The sequence below is a fragment of the Schistocerca nitens genome, chromosome 6 (assembly GCF_023898315.1).
Source record: "Schistocerca nitens isolate TAMUIC-IGC-003100 chromosome 6, iqSchNite1.1, whole genome shotgun sequence".
Classification (NCBI taxonomy): Eukaryota; Metazoa; Arthropoda; class Insecta; order Orthoptera; family Acrididae; genus Schistocerca; species Schistocerca nitens.
This window is the reverse complement of record NC_064619.1, coordinates 473,223,958-473,236,389: the sequence shown is the minus strand read 5'-3', so window position 1 is coordinate 473,236,389 and position 12,432 is coordinate 473,223,958.

Genomic DNA, 12,432 nt, shown 5'->3' with positions numbered 1-12,432 from the left:
TAATATGAAACTGATTAGCTTTTCAGAGCATTCACACAAGGTTGGCGCCGGTGGCGACACCTACAACGTCCTGACATGAGGAAAGTTTCCAACCGATCTCTCATACATAAACAGCAGTTGGCCAGCGTTGCCTGGTGAAACGTTGTTGTGATGTCTCGTGTAAGGAGGAGAAAAGCGTACCATCACGTTTCCGACTTTGATAAAGGTCCGATTGTAGCCTACCGTGATTGCGGTTTATTGTATCGCGACATTGCTGCTCGCGTTGGTCGAGATCTAATGACTGTTAGCAGAATATGGAATCGGTGGGTTCAGGAGTGTAATACGGAACGTCGTGCTGGATTCCAACGGCCTCGTATCACTAGCAGTCGAGATGACAGGCATCTTATCCGCATTGCTGTAACGGATCGTGCAGCCACGTCTCGATCCCTGAGTCAACAGATGGGGACATTTTCAAGGCAACAACCATCTGCACGAACAGTTCGACAACGTTTGCAGCAGCATGGACTATCGGCTCGAACACCATGGCTGCGGTTACCCTTGACCCTGCAGCACAGACATGAGCCCTTGCGATGGTGTACTCAACGACGAACCTGGGTGCACGAATGGCAAAATGTCATTTTCTCGGATGAATCAAGGTTCTGTTTACAGCATCATGATGGTCGCATCCGTGTTTGGCGACATCGTGGTGAACGCACACTGGAAGCGTGTATTCGTCATCGCCATACTGGCGTATCATCCGGCTTGATGGTATGGGGTGCCATTGGTTACACGTCTCTAGCAGCTCTTGTTCGCATTGACAGTACTTTGAACAGTGGACGTTACGTTTCAGACGTGTTACGACCCGTGGCTCTACCCTTCATTCGATTCCTGCGAAACCATACATTTCAGCAGGATATTGCACGACCGCATGCTGCAGATCCTGTACGGGCTTTCTGGATACAGATAATGTTCGACTGCTGCCCTGGTCAACATATTCTCCAGATCGCTCACCAACTGAAAACGTCTGGTCAATGGTGGCCGAGCAACTGGCTCGTCACAATACGCCAGTTACTAATCTTGATGAACCGTGGCATCGTGTTCAAGCTGCATGGGCAGCTGTACCTGTACACGCCACCCAAGCTCTGTTTGACTCAATGCCCAGGCGTATCAAGGCCGTTATTACGGCCAGAGGTGGTTGCTCTGGGTACTGATTTCTCAGGATCTATGCACCCAAATTTCGTGAAAATGTAATCACATGTCAGTTCTAGTATAATATATTTGTCCAATGAATACCCATTTATCATCTGCATTTCTTCTTGGTGTAGCAATTTTAATGGCCAGTAGTGTAGATGCCAAGCTGTTGATGTGTTTCGAATGGTTCTTTTTAGTCGAGTCCATGCAAAACATACTTTCTCCCATGCCAAAGCTGACTGCCGTGTTTCTTGATTCTTCTAGCCGTCCAGTCAATGCGATACGCTACCTTGACGAATTTCGGCACCATGCGTCCTTCACGTCACCTCACAAGCGATGTAAAGACATTCAGCAAACGGTTCTTCCAGTGGTTCAGCTTGTCAGGTCTTTTCTTGCTGCGGTACATCCCTGGGTAAGGACTTATGACGTGATTTTTTAACATCTCCCAGCATAAGCCATGACGAAATAGTTCGTGGGTGAAAGTGACCACATCATTTTCGCAACTCGATATGTTTTGTAGGGCGTCTTAACAATTTTAAGCTTAGTGATTATTAAATTCTCGTGAGCCTCAACGTTATCTCTCTAGTCACCAGAGTATCTTTAAAAGAATACTTGAAACTTATTCGTCAAATATTTGACGTACAGATGACTGACATTTTTGGGAGTATCTTGACGTGACTGCCTACTACGAGAAAAAGTTACTACGAGAGAAAGTTGGATGAATCATCGGGAGTCGGCTTCTACAAGTTGTCGCCAACACGTGTATGAAACGACTCGAGGAGGAAACCCTGGAATCAGTCCAACGGAATCCTATATATCTTTTCCTTACGTCAACCACACCCGCGTCATATGGCCACATGCTGGAGACAAACAGAATGATAACATCTCACATCCTGAGTGCAATAGTGTATGAAATTGCTAGTGGCGGAATACTGCCTATCCTAATTACACGGAATGAATTATCGTCATATTAAGGGACTGTCGCACTCGTCTCTCTTCTGGAACTGTGTTATTGAAGAACCCATTGTGGTTCGATAAATGGAGCAGCTGATCAATCGTGACGGTGGCTGCATCCTTTGTAAGGCCTGGAAACACACACTTTGACTATTTAAGAAGAGGATGGGTTAATGGGTTGTTTGGGGAAAGAGACCAGACAGCGAGGTCATCGGTCTCACCGGATTAGGTAAGGACGGGGAAAGAAGTTGGCCGTGCCCTTTCAAAGGAACCATGCCGGCATTTGCCTGAAGCGATTTACGGAAATCACGGAAAACCTAAATCAGGATGGCCCGACGCTGGATTGAACCGTCGTCCTCCCGAATGCGAGTCCAGTGTGCTAGCCACTGCGCCACCTCGCTCGGCGAAACCATGGACAACACAACACTCAGTCCACGAGCGGAGAAAATCTCCAACCCGGCCGGGACTCCAGCCTGGGCCCACTGCATGGGAGGCCAGCACGTTACCACCCAGCTAAGCAGGCGGACGAAGAGGAAGGAGATATCCCACAACGAATTTACTGTGGGCAAGACGGAGCAATAGCCGAAACGCTACAAGCTTCTGTTCTACAGCGCGGATCGGGGTCGGAGCGACGTGTCGACGGGAGGAGTGAAAATAAGATGCTGGACACGTGAACACAGGTGGGTGCGGACAACGACCAGAGACTGAGATGCAGCGAGAGGGAGAGGTGATATGTAAGCCTTGTGCCAGCTCCTAGGCAATCACTTCAATAGCGCATCTGATAACAGCAAACATGGTCACTTGTCGAAATAATGTGCCCATAGAACACTGACATCCAGTCTTTCATTCATGAACATATTTGTCATTCCACCTCCTGTTAACCTACCCTGAAGTGCAGAAGTTAGGGCGGAAGTAACTTTCGAATGATGAATCACACCCATGTAAAATAACTTGATGAAACAGGTCATATTACGTGGAAAGAAGTATTACAGTATAGTACAGAAGCTAATTAAAAGAAATACACAAGTGACTAAGAGATATAAGCTTTTATTCAAAGACTATCACACTGAAGTCATCGCGATTCATGATGGAACTATGGACGTTGCTAAGGGCGGGACATGCTTCTCAGTTAAGTGAGTGACCACCACGGACGGCAATGTATGCTATGCAACAAGCTCCAGCTAAAACGATCACGTTCACCAACGTTCGTGGGTGCATTACGTGTTTCAGCCAGTCGCCATGAGAGAGTACGTTATTGTCTATCGTGATCATTTTGGTGGTCTAGGTGTTACGTTGTGGTGAGGCATAACGTTGCGTGAGCGCACTGACCTCTAAATATTTGAACACGGTTCACTTACCTATAAAAGTTCTTGTGACTACGCCTTCCCCTTTATGCGTTTTTTGAAGGGCGAATGATAACACATGGCCGCATGGAACAGCGCAGATGTGGGAGTTCTTGGAAAGAGGGAATATTCGGCCACCGTAGTGGCTATCCCATGGATCACGTGTCAGATGTGGTGGGAAAACGCACTGCAGCGCGTCGGTTTACACCAAAGACCATCCAGCAGTTTTCAGCCAAGCTGAAGTTGTGTTTTTCAATCATAGGCTTTCAGCTGTCTTAAAATTAAAATTCCTTACTTGTTAAGAATTAGATTGTTTGGGCCTTCAGCCTCCTTTTCTTAAAAAATCATTCAAGGATAAAGCTTTGGGACGTCTGCCTTTGAAAATTTATTGTAGTGCCAGTTACACTCGAACACATATAACTTTATTTAGTTGGCGAAATATTACAGTCCAAATTTCCGAGCTTAACTATCGACTGAATATGTCACACAGTCTAATGGCTTAAAGGCCCAACCTCTTTGATTTTTAAAACGGCTGAAGGCCCATGATTTCCAGCACAACTACAATAACTTTTCAAAAGGCAGAAAGCGCAATGTTTTATCCTTAAATAATATTTCAAATGAGGCTAAAGGCCGAAAAAATCTAAGACTTGACAAGTAACGAATTTTAATTTTAAAATGGCAGAAGGGCTATGATTTAAAAACACAACACAATAAATTTTTCGTTTGTTTGTAGGTACATGTCAGCGGCCCTGATATGAACTCAAGTCCTCGCCGCTGGAACAGGCAAGACATAATGGTGCAACCATTGATCAAGTGGGCCGTGGTGCAGTAATTCTGTGTCTGTTTTTGGAGGGGAAGATTACTGCAACAATCCATTCTAAGTTGGTGGAAATGTACGGCTGCGAAGCTCCACCACGTGACACAATCAGTCCATGTTGGAGGCGCTTCAGGTCTGCTCAAACAAGCTTGAGTAACGAAGAACGGAGTGGCGGATCACCAGTCTGTGAGGAACCGGGAACCACAGGAGAAGTGAAAGCCTTGGTGCTCGAAGACCGGAGCATCACAGTGGAATAAGTGAGATACAGTCTTCGATTACATTGTAACATCTTGCGCGTAATTTTGGACAAGACAATATCGCAGCCCGATGGGTTGCGGAACTGTCCGCACCAATTTTATAAGACCGCCAGAGCATGACCATAGCGAAAATGTTGCAGCCGTAGTAGATGAATCCCGATGGCTTCTTTAGATGCCTAATCATTATGGACGAGTCGTAGGTGTATAACAGTGACCTAGAATTACACGAGCAAAGCAGGCAGTGGGAAAAGTCAAACACCCGACCATCATCAGAAAAGATCATACTGTGTTTTGGGAATGCCATGGTGTGGTGCTATTACTCGTAGATCAGATTCGTAAGAGACAAACCACCAGACGACCATCTTACCTCGATTTATACGACGTCACGGGAGGCTGTAAAGACGTAGCCTCAGCTTATTCTGCAAAGGGCACAGTTTCATTGAGCTATCGAGTTTTGCCTCATCCCCCCGTATTCTCCTGAAATGACTTCCAGAGCCTTCTTCCTCGATCCTCGGGCGAAGAAACCATATTGTTGCACGAATTTTCAGAATTCGTTGAAATAATCAGCAGGCAATCGAACAATAGAAATTTTATTCCTTTGCCGGATTCACGCACCTAATGCCCTTCTTCAGTAGTTTATAACTATCACATTATTAGCCACCGTCAAAAATAACATGTGTTCGAATGCTTCATACATCAGCTTAATTTCGACGCTCACGAATAATGCAAATTTTGAAGGAGGACATTAGGTGTCTGAAACCGGTAAAGGAATAAAATTTCTTTTGTGCAAATGGTTGCTAATTATTTCAACAGAATAAGTATAGATGCTGAAAATAGATAAAACATTACATTTCCAGAAAGACGACGATTTGATTTTTCAGGTGGAAGTTTTCTCAATTATCAAAGTGAAGACTTCTAGCAACAAAGTACCGCCAAGTCATAGAGCTCTGATAAAAATGTGCGTCATTGAAGCGTTATTATGTAGAGAAGTGCTAGCACCATGGTTCCTTGTCGCAGTTTGATTATTTCGAGGTGATAAATACAATTTCATCGGTAACCTATTATTTCAGTTAACAAGTCTTTGGGAAAATGGGCAGAATGTTTTAACCTTACCCACACCATGGCGTACTGCCATCTGCTTTCACCTGTTCGGTTCAATTAGGGGCAGTTTTCACTCACAACGAGTTACTGACGCGGACGACGCGAATTGGGCTGCGAAGGAGTCAGTATTAAATTCCACATCGTACTCGTTACAAGTACAGTTACAGTGTTAGCTTCAGAGAGTATCTAAATGCATAGCACTGAACTCTCACACCGTAGACGGCGTCGCTAATGCTAGTCTATGCTGTGACGGTCAATTCGGAGGCATGACGCTTCGAATCCTGGTGGTGGATAAACTTTCACTGCCATAATTTGGCCAGAAGAGGAGACATAACCATCCCCAACAGTAGTCTTGGCGACAATGCCACGTGTTAAATTCCAAACCCATCTGCAGCGTCAAATGAAATGAGTACATGTAACATCCGTTCTTCGGATGAGGGCACTGAGCTCAATGGAACCCTTGGTGGTCTTCTAGAGCAGTAGGCTGTGGACGAGCACCGGCTTACACCCTCTCCCTTCTCTCATAATTATACAACCCAAATACATCATCAGACCACCATTAACACATGCGTTAGTCACTTTCTTAATAGTCTACAAATACATATCAGAGTTAACTCCCACATTTCCGCAAGGAGAGAGGAGCGATATGCGCGAACGAATAACAGCATTTCTGACATGTGCTGAACACATACCGTAGAAAAACTTAGCCAACAAAACCATAAGCTACTTCCATTTTTATATACAGGGATTGGACAAAAGTATGGAAACAATGCGAGAAATGCGCTTCGATATAAACGCAGATTCTAGCCTACCCTGAAGGTTGCACCGATGTATGAGAACACGAACGGCACCTATGCATTGTCATCAGTACGTTGCAAATGTCACTCGCGGACAGAAGACTGTTCCGTGTAGTTGCAAGTGCATTATGTCTGAGCTAAGTGACTCCGAACGTGGTGGAATCGTTGGTGCTCCTATCGTGGGTGCTTCCGTGACCAAGATAGCCGAAGTGCCTGGTGTTTCAAGAGGCACTGTATCGAAGATTTATACCGCAGAAAGGAAAATCGGGGAAACATCAACCGCTAAGTTTTATCGAAATGATGTGGAATGAGTCGGTTTAAACGATATGTGTATATGGTTACTGTTAACTTTAACGAACACATTGTCATTTTATTCCTACTCATCCAACTACGCTTAAAAAGTTAACAGTTTTTAAGTAGAAATTCGTCAATGGCATGGAAGGAGGTGTCCCAGAGAAATGATTTAAATTAGATTTGAAACTTCTTTCGCTACCCGTCAGATATTTTATGTTATTGGGCAAATGATCAAAAACTTTTATTGCTGCATATTGAACTCCTCTCTCAGCCATGGGTAATAAAGGTCCTAATTCCCTCTAGTGTTTGACACATTCCTTTACCAACAGTATGTATTGTGATGGCACAGTTATAATGCCTAGCTCCTTGAAATGGTACCTACGTAACGTCCGTGGGTAAACACAACATATTACCACCGACTGCGACATAGTCGCGCATACAAACAGTGATCCAATACTGTCAAATGTTTTTTTATTCCAGTCTTTGATCACAATATCAATTCTTTAGACGATGACCGGTTTCAGTCCGTAATGACCATCCTCAGATCTACAGTATACAAATATATACACCTAGAGAGCAGTATGTCTTTCAACATAATACACCAATACGTATGACAATACACTATCATGCAACCAGGGAAATGTGCAGATTAAATACAGTAAAACGTACCTTTTTTACACCATGTCCTAAAGTGATAGGGCCATAATGGCATCGTCAAAACATATAAATATGATCAGCACTGCATCGTCTAAAATAAGGTGCAGAATGGGCCACATCGTCCACACAATCAATAGTGCAACTAGCTACTGAAGTACAGTAGCAACCAGAAACCTGTATGCCTTCATCCTCCCTAGATGTCGCTACTGTGGGCTTAGATGTAGTCATCGTTTACGCAAAAACATAATCTGATAAAAACACATTATGTAAAATACATGCAGCAGACTTTTAAAATTGATAACTATCATAGAAACCAATTGTGATACATTAAAAGACAATTACAGTTACCCATATAAAAGTATTAAAAGGAAATATATGAGTGGAATAGGTCCGACCCTTTTTATGGTGAATTTACAGTCAACAATTAATATACATAATACACTGTCTGTAGCAACCTATAAATTGCCTATGAAAGATAAAATGCCTATATGACAGCTGAAAAAAGACAGATCAACGATCAGCGCCCTCTGTTGGGTCTGCCGCCAGGATGTTATGTAGGTGCGCACCGATCGTAAGAACTTCACCACTAGAGGGCTTTACATACATCGTGATATGTCTCCAACAGAAAACGTTTAAGCAACATATCAACAGTCAATAATTAAAGTTATTTAGTGTGGCTGTACATTCCATGAGTATGTAGGACATAATCAGTTACAGGATTAGAGCGACTAATGTATGGAAGTAAGGCAAATGCCTACTGTTCTCGACATAAATCAAGTAAGGCTAGGTATAAATACGCGATGCATTTTTCGGTTATTCACTTCCTCCGGCAGTGCCCTAATCTCCAATCCCCTCCCTCCTGCAATACCTGCAACCTCCCCCATCCCACGTACTCCCAAAAATGTAAAGCCCGACCCCCTCCCACCACTCCTGAACTCACCGTCCCTGTCCGTCCCCTGGACGCCCCCACCCCTCCTGGCAATTCCCTTCGTCCCCCCCCCCCCCCACTGCTGAGGACATCATCAGGTTCCTCACCATCGTCCTCCAGAATGTCCATCCCTTTCAGCGCCCCCACACCCTACAACAGATCTCCCTCGCCGCCCGTTCCATATTCCACCTGAAAATGTTCGCCACCTATTCCAATAACCAGGCCCATTTCACCTTCTCCCGCCTTGACACCCTCGTTTAAATCCTTGTCATGGCGCGACAGCATCGTATCCTTTTCAACAACATCCGCTCCCTCCCCGCCAACAAGAACCTCTTTCTCCATACCCTTGCCTCCCACCGCGTGGACGCCTTCATCCTTAATGAAACCTTCCTCCAACCCCACCACACCGTCCACACTTCGCCCTACCTCCTCCACCGCTCCGACAATCCCCTCCCCATTGCGCGTGGCGGAGTTGCCATTGGGCACCATCGCCAGATCCCCGTTCGGCTCCAACCTCTCCTTCCCGACCCCACCGAACACCTGATCCTTAGTCTCTTCTTCCCTGGCCTTACCGTTACCTGCGCCACCATCTATGTCCGCCCTAACGCCCCTATTCCCTTCGACTTCCTCTCCCACATTGACCGTACCTTCTCCTCCTACGTGATCGCCGCCGACCTCAACATCCATAGTCGTTCCGCCGCCCAGTTACGGCGGTGGCATCGGTTCCTCTCCTCCCTTCAAGGCGACCTCATTCCCATCCCCCAGCACACCCGTCCCGAATCCAACTCCACTCCTGATGTTATCCTCTCCTCCCCCAACCTCCTTGGCCGCATAACGGTGGATGTCCTGGAGCCTATTGGTAGCGACCATCTCCCTGTCCTCCTCACCGTTTCAGACGGTCGTCGCCCTCGCCCCGACCCTCGTACTGACCCTCCCCCTAAGTATGTCCACGACTATTCCCGCGCCGACTGGAATGCCTACCGGGATACCCTTTCCGCCCAGGTCGATAGCCACCCTCTCACCTACCACCACCCGGACGATGTCACCCAAGCCGCCTCCTTTCTCCAGCAGACCTTGTCTGAGGCCGTGGAGGCCCACGTCCCTACTGTCGCCATCCACCCCCACCGTCCTACCTTGCCCCCACAGGCCGTTCTCCTCCTCCGTGAATCCCGTCGTCTCTACCGTGCCTTCCTCCGCACGCGTGACCCGGACACACTACGACGCCACCGGCAACTCCAGCGACACATTCGTAATTTGCTTGCGGCTAAGAAACGCCGGGACTGGCGGCAGACATGCACCCGGTTAAATGCTACCCTACCAATCAACTCGTCCAAGTTCTGGTCGGCCTTCCGTCGCCTTACCGGAACTAAACCCTCCCCCTATTATCCTCTTCTCCATGATGATCACCCTTTCCCTGACTCCCTTAGTAAGGCCAATCACTTTGCCTCCTACCTCTCCGATGTATCTTCCATCCCCGATGATCCCCAGTTCGATTACTCCCTCTTCCCGGATATCCGCGATCGAACTGACACCTCTTCCCCTCCCCTCGCTCCTGGTTTCCAGTACTTGGACAACATTGCACACACGGAACTCAATGCCCCTATCACTACACAGGATCTCATTGCTACACTCCGCACGAAACGCAACACCGCTCCTGGTCACGATCGTGTCACCTACCGTCACCTTCGTGAAGCTCCTGTCTCTTTCCTCTCCACCCTGGCCAGGCTCTACAATGTAGTCCTGTCCACCGGTTACTACCCCGACCTGTGGAAAACCTCCCGTATCCTCATGTTCCTTAAACCCGGCAAACCACTGTCCGCCGTCTCCTCCTACCGCCCCATCAGCCTTACCTCGGTCTTCAGCAAGGTCCTGGAATCTATCCTCACCCACCGCATCCACCAGCATCTCCGCCAGCACCGCCTTCTTCCCGTTACCCAGTGTGGCTTTCGGCCGTCCTTCTCTTCCAACGACCTTCTCCTTCACCTCACTCATCTCCTTTCCGAACAGCTAAATTCCCGTCGCTCCGCAATCTTCCTCTCCCTGGACCTCGAACGTGCCTATGACCGCGTATGGCATTCCGGTCTCCTCTTCAAGCTCCAAACCTTCGCCCTTCCCATTAACTACGTCCGTCTGATCGGCTCCTTTCTCTCCCGCCGTCCTTCCTATGTCACCATCCATAACGCAGATTCCTACACCTTTTTCCCCTCTGCCGGTGTGCCCCAAGGCTCCGTCCTCTCCCCCCTTCTGTACCTTTTGTACACGGCGGACATGCCGCCGCCGCCAGCCCCCGTCCACCTTCTCCAGTTTGCCGATGACACCGCCTTCCTTGCCCTTGCCCCCACCCTGCAGCGCTCCCAACACCTTCTCCAATCCCATCTTGACCGGTTCACCGCTTGGTGCAACCAGTGGTTGCTCAAGGTCAATCCCTCCAAAACCCAGGCGATCATTGTAGGCAACACCACCCCTTCCTTCCGCCTCCTTGATTTCTACATCACCATCTATGGCCGTCCTATCGCCCTCACTCCTACCCTTAAGTACCTTGGCGTCACCCTCGACCGTCGCCTCTCCTGGACTCCCCACCTCCGGACAATCCAAGCCAAGGCACGCTCCCGACTCAGTCTCCTCAAGCTCCTCTCCGGCCGTACGTGGGGTCTGGACCCCTCCACCATCCTCCACACCTATAAATCCCTCATCCGCCCTATCCTTTGTTATGCCCATCCGGCTTGGATCTCCACCCCCCCCTCCCTTTTATAAATCCCTCCAAATCCTTGAACGCCATGCTCTCCGCCTCACCTATCGCATCCGTCTCCCCTCCCCCACGCGGATCCTGTATGATCTCATCCCCTTCCCCCACCTCCTCCTTTTCCTTGAAAGGATACGTATCCTGTACACCTCCCGTAAACTCGACCCTCCTCACCCGCTCGTCTCCCCGATCCTCTCACACCCCCGCCCGCTGCCGCGCCTGTATTCCCACGTCCCGCCCGGTCTCCATCTGTCCACCCTCCTTACCCTCTCCCAAGGTGGCTTCCGCCAGCTCCCCCTCCCTGATGATGCCCTCCTCCCCTCCATCTACCCATCCTACCAACTTTGATCCTCCCGCCCTCCTCCTGTGCTTGCTCCTCTGGGCGCCCTCCTCTCCCTCCCTCCTCCTTCTCTCCCCCCTCCTCCCCCGGGCCTCCCCTCCCCTGTCCCTCTCCTCCTGCCCCCGTCTCCTCCGCCATTGGCATCCTTTTTCCCCCCTCTCCCCCACCTCACCCCTGTTCCCCTCTTGGCAGGTCCCCGGACTCGCACACGCTAAGTGGACATTCGCGCGCCGGAGATCACCGCCATCAGTGTTTCGTGTGTGCCGTCGTGTTTAGTGTTCAGTGTTCCCCGTCACACTCCCTCGTTCACCAGTGCCATCGTCATCTTCAGTGTTTGTGCGTCGTCTCATCAGTTAGCAGTGTGGTTTATCGACGAGTGTGAACGGCTCCGTGTTTGTCTCTCTGTGTCTCCTGTTTTATTGCCCACCATTCTGTAACTTATGTGTCTTCACCTGTTTACTGCTTGTATATTCTATGGCTGAAGAGCAGCGCAGTGTGCTGCTGACAGCCTGCCTGTTGTCCGGGCTTTAAAATAACAATAAAGTAAAAAAAAAAATTCGGTTATTCTAGTACGTAATCAAACAAAGTAAAGTAGGTGATAGGCCCAAGTGGGCTCATGCTCTTTGTCTTTGAAAATCTCCAACAAGTCGACAGCGCAACCCTTCTCTGCCCTGTGTAGAATAAGCATACAACTTTCGATGTTACCTGCAGTGTTGCCGGTTTCTGCCAAATGTATTCCCAATGCAGTTTTGTTATGTGGCTGCGAATGCTCCCTGAATCTAATTTTAAAAGAACGGCAAGTTTGACCGATGTCAAATTGGTCACTACTACTACAAACAATCTTGTGAACCTGGTGTAAAACATAGTTTGAGTAAAGATTCTGATAAATATGACGGTTCTGGGGTTGGGATGTAGGCAAACAGATTTATGGTAGCTACTGTGCTTCAGTAGCCAGTTGCAAAAATGACTGTGTGGACGATGTGGCCTATTCTACACCTAATTTTAGATCTATGTGACGATGCTGTGCTGAT